Raw genomic sequence first — 13,280 nt, 5'->3', positions numbered from 1 at the left:
CTCTAGATCTGCTCACCTCAAATGTCTGTTTTTCTATCAAAATCTTTAAGCATAGGATTAGCACAGTGCCAACCACGCCGAGATAGAAAAGGACAAAGTCTTTTGCCATTTGTACAGCAAAGTCTTTAAGCATAGGACTAGCACAGTGCTGTCTTTGCCGAGCTGTAAATTGACAAAAGCCAATTACCACTCCAGACACAGTATTACAGCTTTGAATTGGTAAAATACCAATCAAGCCAACCTGAAATGAGTAAAAGCAACCCCTGACACAGTGTTTCGCTCTAATTAGAGCTCTTCAGAGAGGTATAGCTTTGTCCAGACACAAGGGAGCACCCAGTATAAGTCAATGAAATACCCTTTCAGGCATAGAGTGACGAATACATTATGGAAAAAAGAAGCAGAGAACTCTGGGTAGTTCTCAAGATTAGGTGGAAAGCAGCTTCTGTATGGAGCACTCTCAACACCAGCGACATTCTAGATCTGCTCACCTCAAATGTCTGTTTTTCTATCAAAATCTTTAAGCATAGGATTAGCACAGTGCCATCCACGCCGAGATGGAAAAGGACAAAGTCTTTTGCCATTTGTACAGCAAAGTCTTTAAGCATAGGATTAGCACAGTGCTGTCCTTGCCGAGCTGTAAAATGACAAAAGCCAATTACCTCTCCAGGCACAGTATTACAGCTTTGAATTGGTAAAATCCCAAACAAGCCAACCTGAAATGAGTAAAAGCAACCCCTGACACAGTGTTTCGCTCTAATTAGAGCTCTTCAGAGAGGTATAGCTTTGTCCAGACACAAGGGAGTACCCAGCATAAGTCAAAGAAATACCCTTTCAGGCATAGAGTGACGAATAAATTATGCAAAAAAGAAGCAGGGAAATCTGGGTAGTTCTCAGGTTTAGGTGGAAAGCAACTCCTGTATGGAGCACTCTCAACACCAGCGACACTCTAGATCTGCTCACCTCAAATGTCTGTTTTTCTATTAAAATATTTAAGCATAGGATTAGCACAGTGCCAACCACGCCGAGATAGAAAAGGACAAAGTCTTTTGCCATTTGTACAGCAAAGGCTTTAAGCATAGGACTAGCACAGTGCTGTCCTTGCCGATCTGTAAAGTGACAAAAGCCAGTTACCACTCCAAGCACAGTATTACAGCTTTGAATGGGTAAAATACCAATCAAGCCAACCTGAAATGAGTAAAAGCAACCCCTGACACAGTGTTTCACTCTAATTAGAGCTCTTCAGAGAGGTATAGCTTTGTCCAGACACAAGGGAGCACCCAGTATAAGTCAATGAAATACCCTTTCAGGCATAGAGTGACGAATAAATTATGCAAAAAAGAAGCAGAGAACTCTGGGTAGTTCTCAAGTTTAGGTGGAAAGCAGCTCCTGTATGGAGCACTTTCAACACCAGCGACACTCTAGATCTGCTCACCTCAAATGTCTGTTTTTCTATCAAAATCTTTAAGAATAGGATTAGCACAGTACCAACCACGCCGAGATAGAAAAGAACAAAGTCTTTTGCCATTTGTACAGCAAAGTCTTTAAGCATAGGGCTAGCACAGTGCTGTCCTTTCCGAGCTGTAAATTGACAAAAGCCAATTACCACTCCAGACACAGTATTACAGCTTTGAATTGGTAAAATAACAATCAAGCCAACCTGAAATGAGTAAAAGCAACCCCTGACACAGTGTTTCGCTCTAATTAGAGCTCTTCAGAGAGGTATAGCTTTGTCCAGACACAAGGGAGCACCCAGTATAAGTCAATGAAATACCCTTTCAGGCATAGAGTGACGAATAAATTATGCAAAAAAGAAGCAGAGAACTCTGGGTAGTTCTCAAGTTTAGGTGGAAAGCAGCTCCTGTATGGAGCACTCTCAACACCAGCGACACTCTAGATCTGCTCACCTCAAATGTCTGTTTTTCTATCAAAATCTGTAAGCATAGGATTAGCACAGTGCCCACCACGCCGAGATAGAAAAGGACAAAGTCTTTTGCCATTTATACAGCAAAGTCTTTAAGCATAGGACTAGCACAGTGCTGTCCTTGCCGAGCTGTAAAATGACAAAAGCCAATTACCACTCCAGGCACAGTATTACAGCTTTGAATAGGTAAAATACCAATCAAGCCAACCTGAAATGAGTAAAAGCAACCCCTGACACAGTGTTTCGCTCTAATTAGAGCTCTTCAGAGAGGTATAGCTTTGGTCAGACACAACGGAGCACCCAGTATAAGTCAATGAAATACCCTTTCAGGCATAGAGTGACGAATAAATTATGCAAAAAAGAAGCAGAGAACTCTGGGTAGTTCTCAAGTTTAGGTGGAAAGCAGCTCCTGTATGGAGCACTTTCAACACCAGCGACACTCTAGATCTGCTCACCTTAAATGTCTGTTTTTCTATCAAAATCTGTAAGCATAGGATTAGCACAGTGCCCACCACGCCGTGACAGAAAAGGACAAAGTCTTTTGCCATTTGTACAGCAAAGTCTTTAAGCATAGGACTAGCACAGTGCTGTCCTTGCCGAGCTGTAAAATGACAAAAACCAATTACCACTCCAGGCACAGTATTACAGCTTTGAATAGGTAAAATACCAATCAAGCCAACCTGAAATGAGTAAAAGCAACACCTGACACAGTGTTTCGCTCTAATTAGAGCTCTTCAGAGAGGTATAGCTTTGTCCAGACACAAGGGAGCACCCAGTATAAGTCAATGAAATACCCTTTCAGGCATAGAGTGACGAATAAATTATGCAAAAAAGAAGCAGAGAACTCTGGGTAGTTCTCAAGTTTAGGTTGAAAGCAGCTCCTGTATGGAGCACTCTCAACATCAGCGACACTCTAGATCTGCTCACCTCAAATGTCGGTTTTTCTACCAAAATCTTTAAGCATTGGATTAGCTCAGTGCCATCCACGCCGAGATAGAAAAGGAAAAAGTATCTTGCCATTTGTACAGCAAAGTCTTTAAGCATAGGACTAGCACAATGCTGTCCTTGCCGAGCTGTAAAATGACAAAAGCCAATTACAACTCCAGGCACAGTATTACAGCTTTGAATTGGTAAAATACCAATCAAGCCAACCTGAAATGAGTAAAAGCAACCCCTGACAAAGTGGTTCGCTCTAATTAGAGCTCTTCAGAGAGGTATAGCTTTGTCCAGACACAAGGGAGCACCCAGTATAAGTCAAAGAAATACCCTTTCAGGCATAGAGTGACGAATAAATTATGCAAAAAAGAAGCAGAAAACTCTGGGTAGTTCTCAAGTTTAGGTGGAAAGCAGCTCCTGTATGGAGCACTCTCAACACCAGCGACACTCTAGATCTGCTCACCTCAAATGTCTGTTTTTCTATCAAAATCTTTAAGCATAGGTTTAGCACAGTGCCAACCACGCCGAGATAGAAAAGAACAAAGTCTTTTGCCATTTGTACAGCAAAGTCTTTAAGCATAGGACTAGCACAGTGCTGTCCTTGCCGAACTGTAAATTGACAAAAGCCAATTACCACTCCAGACACAGTATTACAGCTTTGAATTGGTAAAATACCAATCAAGCCAACCTGAAATGAGTAAAAGCAACCCCTGACACAGTGTTTCGCTCTAATTAGAGCTCTTCAGAGAGGTATAGCTTTGTCCAGACACCAGGGAGCACCCAGTATAAGTCAATGAAATACCCTTTCAGGCATAGAGTGACGAATAAATTATGCAAAAAGAAGCAGAGAACTCTGAGTAGTTCTCAAGTTAAGGTGGAAAGCAGCTCCTGTATGGAGCACTCTCAACACCAGCGACACTCTAGATCTGCTCACCTCAAATGTCTGTTTTTCTATCAAAATCTGTAAGCATAGGATTAGCACAGTGCCCACTACACCGAAATAGAAAAGGTCAAAGTCTTTTGCCATTTGTACAGCAAAGTATTTAAGCATAGGACTAGCACAGTGCTGTCCTTGCCGAGCTGTAAAATGACAAAAGCCAATTACCACTCCAGGCACAGTATTACAGCTTTGAATAGGTAAAATACCAATCAAGCCAACCTGAAATGATCAAAAGCAACCCCTGACACAGTGTTTCGCTCTAATTAGAGCTCTTCAGAGAGGTATAGCTTTGTCCAGACACAAGGGAGCACCCAGTATAAGTCAATGAAATACCCTTTCAGGCATAGAATGACGAATAAATTATGCAAAAAAGAAGCAGAGAACTCTGGGTAGTTCTCAAGTTTAGGTCGAAAGCAGCTCCTGTATGTAGCACTCTCAACATCAGCGACACTCTAGATCTGCTCACCTCAAATGTCGGTTTTTCTACCAAAATCTTTAAGCATTGGATTAGCTCAGTGCCATCCACGCCGAGATAGAAAAGGACAAAGTCTTTTGCCATTTGTACAGCAAAGTCTTTAGGCATAGGACTAGCACAATGCTGTCCTTGCCGAGCTGTAAAAATGACAAAAGCCAATTATCACTCCAGGCACAGTATTACAGCTTTGAATTGGTAAAATACCAATAAAGCCAACCTGAAATGAGTAAAAGCAACCCCTGACAAAGTGTTTCGCTCTAATTAGAGCTCTTCAGAGAGGTATAGCTTTGTCCAAACACAAGGGAGCACCCAGTATAAGTCAAAGAAATACCCTTTCAGGCATAGAGTGACGAATGAATTATGCAAAAAAGAAGCAGAGAACTCTGGGTAGTTTTCAAGTTTAGGTGGAAAGCAGATCCTGTATGGAGCACTCTCAACACCAGCGACACTCTAGATCTGCTCACCTCAAATGTCTGTTTTTCTATCAAAACCTTTAAGCATAGGATTAGCACAGTGCCAACCACGCCGAGATAGAAAAGGACAAAGTCTTTTGCCATTTGTACAGCAAAGTCTTTAAGCATAGGACTAGCACAGTGCTGTCTTTGCCGAGCTGTAAATTGACAAAAGCCAATTACCACTCCAGACACAGTATTACAGCTTTGAATTGGTAAAATACCAATCAAGCCAACCTGAAATGAGTAAAAGCAACCCCTGACACAGTGTTTCGCTCTAATTAGAGCTCTTCAGAGAGGTATAGCTTTGTCCAGACACAAGGGAGCACCCAGTATAAGTCAATGAAATACCCTTTCAGGCATAGAGTGACGAATAAATTATGCAAAAAAGAAGCAGAGAACTCTGGGTAGTTCTCAAGTTTAGGTGGAAAGCAGCTCCTGTATGGAGCACTCTCAACACCAGCGACACTCTCGATCTGCTCACCTCAAATGTCTGTTTTTCCATCAAAATCTGTAAGCATAGGATTAGCTCAGTGCCATCCACGCCGAGATAGAAAAGGACAAAGTCTTTTGCCATTTGTACAGCAAAGTCTTTAGGCATAGGACTAGCACAATGCTGTCCTTGCCGAGCTGTAAAAATGACAAAAGCCAATTATCACTCCAGGCACAGTATTACAGCTTTGAATTGGTAAAATACCAATCAAGCCAACCTGAAATGAGTAAAAGCAACCCCTGACAAAGTGTTTCGCTCTAATTAGAGCTCTTCAGAGAGGTATAGCTTTATCCAAACACAAGGGAGCACCCAGTATAAGTCAAAGAAATACCCTTTCAGAAATAGAGTGATGAATGAATTATCCAAAAAAGAAGCAGAGAACTCTGGGTAGTTTTCAAGTTTAGGTGGAAAGCAGATCCTGTATGGAGCACTCTCAACACCAGCGACACTCTAGATCTGCTCACCTCAAATGTCTGTTTTTCTATCAAAACCTTTAAGCATAGGATTAGCACAGTGCCAACCACGCCGAGATAGAAAAGGACAAAGTCTTTTGCCATTTGTACAGCAAAGTCTTTAAGCATAGGACTAGCACAGTGCTGTCTTTGCCGAGCTGTAAATTGACAAAAGCCAATTACCACTCCAGACACAGTATTACAGCTTTGAATTGGTAAAATACCAATCAAGCCAACCTGAAATGAGTAAAAGCAACCCCTGACACAGTGTTTCGCTCTAATTAGAGTTCTTCAGAGATGTATAGCTTTGTCCAGACACAAGGGAGCACCCAGTATAAGTCAAAGAAATAACCTTTCAGGCATAGAGTGACGAATAAATTATGCAAAAAAGAAGCAGAGAACTCTGGGTAGTTCTCAGGTTTAGGTGGAAAGCAGCTCCTGTATGGAGCACTCTCAACACCAGCGACACTCTAGATCTGCTCACCTCAAATGTCTGTTTTTCAATCAAAATATTTAAGCATAGGATTAGCACAGTGCCAACCACGCCGAGATAGAAAAGGACAAAGTCTTTTGCCATTTGTACAGCAAAGTCTTTAAGCATAGGACTAGCACAGTGCTGTCCTTGCTGATCTGTAAATAGACAAAAGCCAATTACCACTCCAGGCACAGCATTACAGCTTTGAATGGGTAAAATACCAATCAAGCCAACCTGAAATGAGTAAAAGCAACCCCTGACACAGTGTTTCGCTCTAACTAGAGCTCTTCAGAGAGGTATAGCTTTGTCCAGACACAAGGGAGCACCCAGTATAAGTCAATGAAATACCCTTTCAGGCATAGAGTGACGAATAAATTATGCAAAAAAGAAGCAGAGAACTCTGGGTAGTTCTCAAGATTAGGTGGAAAGCAGCTTCTGTATGGAGCACTGTCAACACCAGTGACACTCTAGATCTGCTCACCTCAAATGTCTGTTTTTCTATCAAAATCTTTAAGCATAGGATTAGCACAGTGCCATCCACGCCGAGATAGAAAAGGACAAGTCTTTTGCCATTTGTACAGCAAAGTCTTTAAGCATAGGACTAGCACAGTGCTGTCCTTGCCGATCTGTAAAATGACAAAAGCAAATTACCACTCCAGGCACAGTAGTACAGCTTTGAATGCGTAAAATACCAATCAAGCCAACCTGAAATGAGTAAAAGCAACCCCTGACACAGTGTTTCGCTCTAATTAGAGCTCTTCAGAGAGGTATAGCTTTGTCCAGACACAAGGGAGCACCCAGTATAAGTCAATGAAATACCCTTTCAGGCATAGAGTGACGAATAAATTATGCAAAAAAGAAGCAGAGAACTCTGGGTAGTTCTCAAGTTTAGGTCTAAAGCAGCTCCTGTATGGAGCACTCTCAACATCAGCGACACTCTAGATCTGCTCACCTCAAATGTCGGTTTTTCTACCAAAATCTTTAAGCATTGGATTAGCTCAGTGCCATCCACGCCAAGATAGAAAAGGACAAAGTCTTTTGCCATTTGTACAGCAAAGTCTTTAAGCATAGGACTAGCACAATGCTGTCCTTGCCGAGCTGTAAAATGACAAAAGCCAATTACCACTCCAGGCACAGTATTACAGCTTTGAATTGGTAAAATACCAATCAAGCCAACCTGAAATGAGTAAAAGCAACCCCTGACAAAGTGGTTCGCTCTAATTAGAGCTCTTCAGAGAGGTATAGCTTTGTCCAGACACAAGGGAGCACCCAGTATAAGTCAACGAAATACCCTTTCAGGCATAGAGTGACAAATAAATTATGCAAAAAAGAAGCAGAGAACTCTGGGTAGTTCTCAAGTTTAGGTGGAAAGCAGCTCCTGTATGGAGCACTCTCAACACCAGCGACACTCTAGATCTGCCCACCTCAAATGTCTGTTTTTCTATCAAAATCTGTAAGCATAGGATTAGCACAGTGCCCACTACACCGAAATAGAAATGGTCAAAGTCTTTTGCCATTTGTACAGCAAAGTCTTTAAGCATAGGACTAGCACAGTGCTGTCCTTGCCGAGCTGTAAAATGACAAAAGCCAATTACCACTCCAGGCACAGTATTACAGCTTTGAATAGGTAAAATACCAATCAAGCCAACCTGAAATGAGTAAAAGCAACCCCTGACAAAGTGGTTCGCTCTAATTAGAGCTCTTCAGAGAGGTATAGCTTTGTCCAGACACAAGGGAGCACCCAGTATAAGTCAAAGAAATACCCTTTCAGGCATAGAGTGACGAATAAATTATGCAAAAAAAGAAGCAGAGAACTCTGGGTAGTTCTCAAGTTTAGGTGGAAAGCAGCTCCTGTATGGAGCACTCTCAACACCAGCGACACTCTAGATCTGCTCACCTCAAATGTCTGTTTTTCTATCAAAATCTTTAAGCATAGGATTAGCACAGTGCCAACCACGCCGAGATAGAAAAGAACAAAGTCTTTTGCTATTTGTACAGCAAAGTCTTTAAGCATAGGACTAGCACAGTGCTGTCCTTGCCGAGCTGTAAATTGACAAAAGCCAATAACCACTCCAGACACAGTATTACAGCTTTGAATTGGTAAAATACCAATCAAGCCAACCTGAAATGAGTAAAAGCAACCCCTGACACAGTGTTTCGCTCTAATTAGAGCTCTTCAGAGAGGTATAGCTTTGTCCAGTCACAAGGGAGCACCCAGTATAAGTCAATGAAATACCCTTTCAGGCATAGAATGACGAATAAATTATGCAAAAAAGAAGCAGAGAACTCTGGGTAGTTCTCAAGTTTAGGTCGAAAGCAGCTCCTGTATGTAGCACTCTCAACATCAGCGACACTCTAGATCTGCTCACCTCAAATGTCGGTTTTTCTACCAAAATCTTTAAGCATTGGATTAGCTCAGTGCCATCCACGCCGAGATAGAAAAGGACAAAGTCTTTTGCCACTTGTACAGCAAAGTCTTTAGGCATAGGACTAGCACAATGCTGTCCTTGCCGAGCTGTAAAAATGACAAAAGCCAATTATCACTCCAGGCACAGTATTACAGCTTTGAATTGGTAAAATACCAATCAAGCCAACCTGAAATGAGTAAAAGCAACTCCTGACAAAGTGTTTCGCTCTAATTAGAGCTCTTCAGAGAGGTATAGCTTTGTCCAAACACAAGGGAGCACCAAGTATAAGTCAAAGAAATACCCTTTCAGGCATAGAGTGACGAATGAATTATGCAAAAAAGAAGCAGAAAACTCTGGGTAGTTTTCAAGTTTAGGTGGAACGCAGCTCCTGTATGGAGCACTCTCAACACCAGCGACACTCTAGATCTGCTCACCTCAAATGTCTGTTTTTCTATCAAAACCTTTAAGCATAGGATTAGCACAGTGCCAACCACGCCGAGATAGAAAAGGACAAAGTATTTTGCCATTTGTACAGCAAAGTCTTTAAGCATAGGACTAGCACAGTGCTGTCTTTGCCGAGCTGTAAACTGACAAAAGCCAATTACCACTCCAGACACAGTATTACAGCTTTGAATTGGTAAAATACCAATCAATCCAACCTGAAATGAGTAAAAGCAACCCCTGACACAGTGTTTCGCTCTAATTAGAGCTCTTCAGAGAGTTATAGCTTTGTCCAGATACAAGGGAGCACCCAGTATAAGTCAATGAAATACCCTTTCAGGCATAGAGTGACGAATAAATTATGCAAAAAAGAAGCAGAGAACTCTGGGTAGTTCTCAAGATTAGGTGGAAAGCAGCTCCTGTATGGAGCACTCTCAACACCAGCGACACTCTAGATCTGCTCACCTCAAATGTCTGTTTTTCTATCAAAATCTTTAAGCATAGGATTAGCACAGTGCCATCCACGCCGAGATAGAAAAGGACAAAGTCTTTTGCCATTTGTACAGCAAAGTCTTTAAGCATAGGATTAGCACAGTGCTGTCCTTGCCGAGCTGTAAAATGACAAAAGCCAATTACCACTCCAGACACAGTATTACAGCTTTGAATTGGTAAAATACCAATAAAGCCAACATGTAATGAGTAAAAGCAACCCCTGACACAGTGTTTCGCTCTAATTAGAGCTCTTCAGAGAGGTATAGCTTTGTCCAGACACAAGGGAGCACCCAGTATAAGTCAATGAAATACCCTTTCAGGCATAGAGTGACGAATAAATTATGCAAAAAAGAAGCAGAGAACTCTGGGTAGTTCTCAAGATTAGGTGGAAAGCAGCTCCTGTATGGAGCACTCTCAACACCAGCGACACTCTAGATCTGCTCACCTCAAATGTCTGTTTTTCTATCAAAATATTTAAGCATAGGATTAGCACAGTGCCAACCACGCCGAGATAGAAAAGGACAAAGTCTTTTGCCATTTGTACAGCAAAGTCTTTAAGCATAGGACTAGCACAGTGCTGTCCTTGCCGATCTGTAAATAGACAAAAGCCAATTACCACTCGAGGCACAGTATTACAGCTTTGAATGGGTAAAATACCAATCAAGCCAACCTGAAATGAGTAAAAGCAACCCCTGACACAATGTTTCGCTCTAACTAGAGCTCTTCAGAGAGGTATAGCTTTGTCCAGACAAAAGGGAGCACCCAGTATAAGTCAATGAAATACCCTTTCAGGCATAGAGTGACGAATAAATTATGCAAAATAGAAGCAGAGAACTCTGGGTAGTTCTCAAGATTAGGTGGAAAGCAGCTTCTGTATGGAGCACTGTCAACACCAGCGACACTCTAGATCTGCTCACCTCAAATGTCTGTTTTTCTATCAAAATCTTTAAGCATAGGATTAGCACAGTGCCATCCACGCCGAGATAGAAAAGGACAAGTCTTTTGCCATTTGTACAGCAAAGTCTTTAAGCATAGGACTAGCACAGTGCTGTCCTTGCCGATCTGTAAAATGACAAAAGCAAATTACCACTCCAGGCACAGTAGTACAGCTTTGAATGCGTAAAATACCAATCAAGCCAACCTGAAATGAGTAAAAGCAACCCCTGACACAGTGTTTCGCTCTAATTAGAGCTCTTCAGAGAGATATAGCTTTGTCCAGACACAAGGGAGCACCCAGTATAAGTCAATGAAATACCCTTTCAGGCATAGAGTGACGAATAAATTATGCAAAAAAGAAGCAGAGAACTCTGGGTAGTTCTCAAGTTTAGGTCTAAAGCAGCTCCTGTATGGAGCACTCTTAACATCAGCGACACTCTAGATCTGCTCACCTCAAATGTCGGTTTTTCTATCAAAATCTTTAAGCATAGGATTAGCACAGTGCCAACCACGCCGAGATAGAAAAGGACAAAGTCTTTTGCCATTTGTACAGCAAAGTCTTTAAGCATAGGACTAGCACAGAGCTGTCTTTGCCGAGCTGTAAATTGACAAAAGCCAAATACCACTCCAGACACAGTATTACAGCTTTGAATTGGTAAAATACCAATCAAGCCAACCTGAAATGAGTAAAAGCAACCCCTGACACAGTGTTTCGCTCTAATTAGAGCTCTTCAGAGAGGTATAGCTTTGTCCAGACACAAGGGAGCACCCAGTATAAGTCAATGAAATACCCTTTCAGGCATAGAGTGACGAATAAATTATGCAAAAAAGAAGCAGAGAACTCTGGGTAGTTCTCAAGTTTAGGTGGAAAGCAGCTCCTGTATGGAGCACTCTCAACACCAGCGACACTCTAGATCTGCTCACCTCAAATGTCTGTTTTTCTATCAAAATCTTTAAGCATAGGATTAGCACAGTGCCAACCACGCCGATATAGAAAAGAACAAAGTCTTTTGCCATTTGTACAGCAAAGTCTTTAAGCATAGGACTAGCACAGTGCTGTCCTTGCCGAGCTGTAAATTGACAAAAGCCAATTACCACTCCAGACACAGTATTACAGCTTTGAATTGGTAAAATACCAATCAAGCCAACCTGAAATGAGTAAAAGCAACCCCTGACACAGTGTTTCGCTCTAATTAGAGCTCTTCAGAGAGGTATACCTTTGTCCAGACACAAGGGAGCACCCAGTATAAGTCAATGAAATACCCTTTCAGGCATAGAGTGACTAATAAATTATGCAAAAAAGAAGCAGAGAACTCTGGGTAGTTCTCAAGATTAGGTGGAAAGCAGCTTCTGTATGGAGCACTGTCAACACCAGCGACACTCTAGATCTGCTCACCTCAAATGTCTGTTTTTCTATCAAAATCTTTAAGCATAGGATTAGCACAGTGCCATCCACGCCGAGATAGAAAAGGACAAGTCTTTTGCCATTTGTACAGCAAAGTCTTTAAGCATAGGACTAGCACAGTGCTGTCCTTGCCGATCTGTAAAATGACAAAAGCAAATTACCACTCCAGGCACAGTAGTACAGCTTTGAATGCGTAAAATACCAATCAAGCCAACCTGAAATGAGTAAAAGCAACCCCTGACACAGTGTTTCGCTCTAATTAGAGCTCTTCAGAGAGATATAGCTTTGTCCAGACACAAGGGAGCACCCAGTATAAGTCAATGAAATACCCTTTCAGGCATAGAGTGACGAATAAATTATGCAAAAAAGAAGCAGAGAACTCTGGGTAGTTCTCAAGTTTAGGTCTAAAGCAGCTCCTGTATGGAGCACTCTTAACATCAGCGACACTCTAGATCTGCTCACCTCAAATGTCGGTTTTTCTATCAAAATCTTTAAGCATAGGATTAGCACAGTGCCAACCACGCCGAGATAGAAAAGGAGAAAGTCTTTTGCCATTTGTACAGCAAAGTCTTTAAGCATAGGACTAGCACAGAGCTGTCTTTGCCGAGCTGTAAATTGACAAAAGCCAAATACCACTCCAGACACAGTATTACAGCTTTGAATTGGTAAAATACCAATCAAGCCAACCTGAAATGAGTAAAAGCAACCCCTGACACAGTGTTTCGCTCTAATTAGAGCTCTTCAGAGAGGAATAGCTTTGTCCAGACACAAGGGAGCACCCAGTATAAGTCAATGAAATACCCTTTCAGGCATAGAGTGACGAATAAATTATGCAAAAAAGAAGCAGAGAACTCTGGGTAGTTCTCAAGTTTAGGTGGAAAGCAGCTCCTGTATGGAGCACTCTCAACACCAGCGACACTCTAGATCTGCTCACCTCAAATGTCTGTTTTTCTATCAAAATCTTTAAGCATAGGATTAGCACAGTGCCAACCACGCCGAGATAGAAAAGAACAAAGTCTTTTGCCATTTGTACAGCAAAGTCTTTAAGCATAGGACTAGCACAGTGCTGTCCTTGCCGAGCTGTAAATTGACAAAAGCCAATTACCACTCCAGACACAGTATTACAGCTTTGAATTGGTAAAATACCAATCAAGCCAACCTGAAATGAGTAAAAGCAACCCCTGACACAGTGTTTCGCTCTAATTAGAGCTCTTCAGAGAGGTATACCTTTGTCCAGACACAAGGGAGCACCCAGTATAAGTCAATGAAATACCCTTTCAGGCATAGAGTGACTAATAAATTATGCAAAAAAGAAGCAGAGAACTCTGGGTAGTTCTCAAGTTTAGGTGGCAAGCAGCTCCTGTATGGAGCACTCTCAACACCAGCGACACTCTAGATCTGCTTACCTCAAATGTCTGTTTTTCTATCAAAATCTGTAAGCATAGGATTAGCAC

The sequence above is a fragment of the Triturus cristatus genome, chromosome 7 (genome assembly GCF_964204655.1).
Source record: "Triturus cristatus chromosome 7, aTriCri1.1, whole genome shotgun sequence".
Taxonomy (NCBI): Eukaryota; Metazoa; Chordata; class Amphibia; order Caudata; family Salamandridae; genus Triturus; species Triturus cristatus.
Note: the sequence above shows the minus strand (reverse complement) of the source record.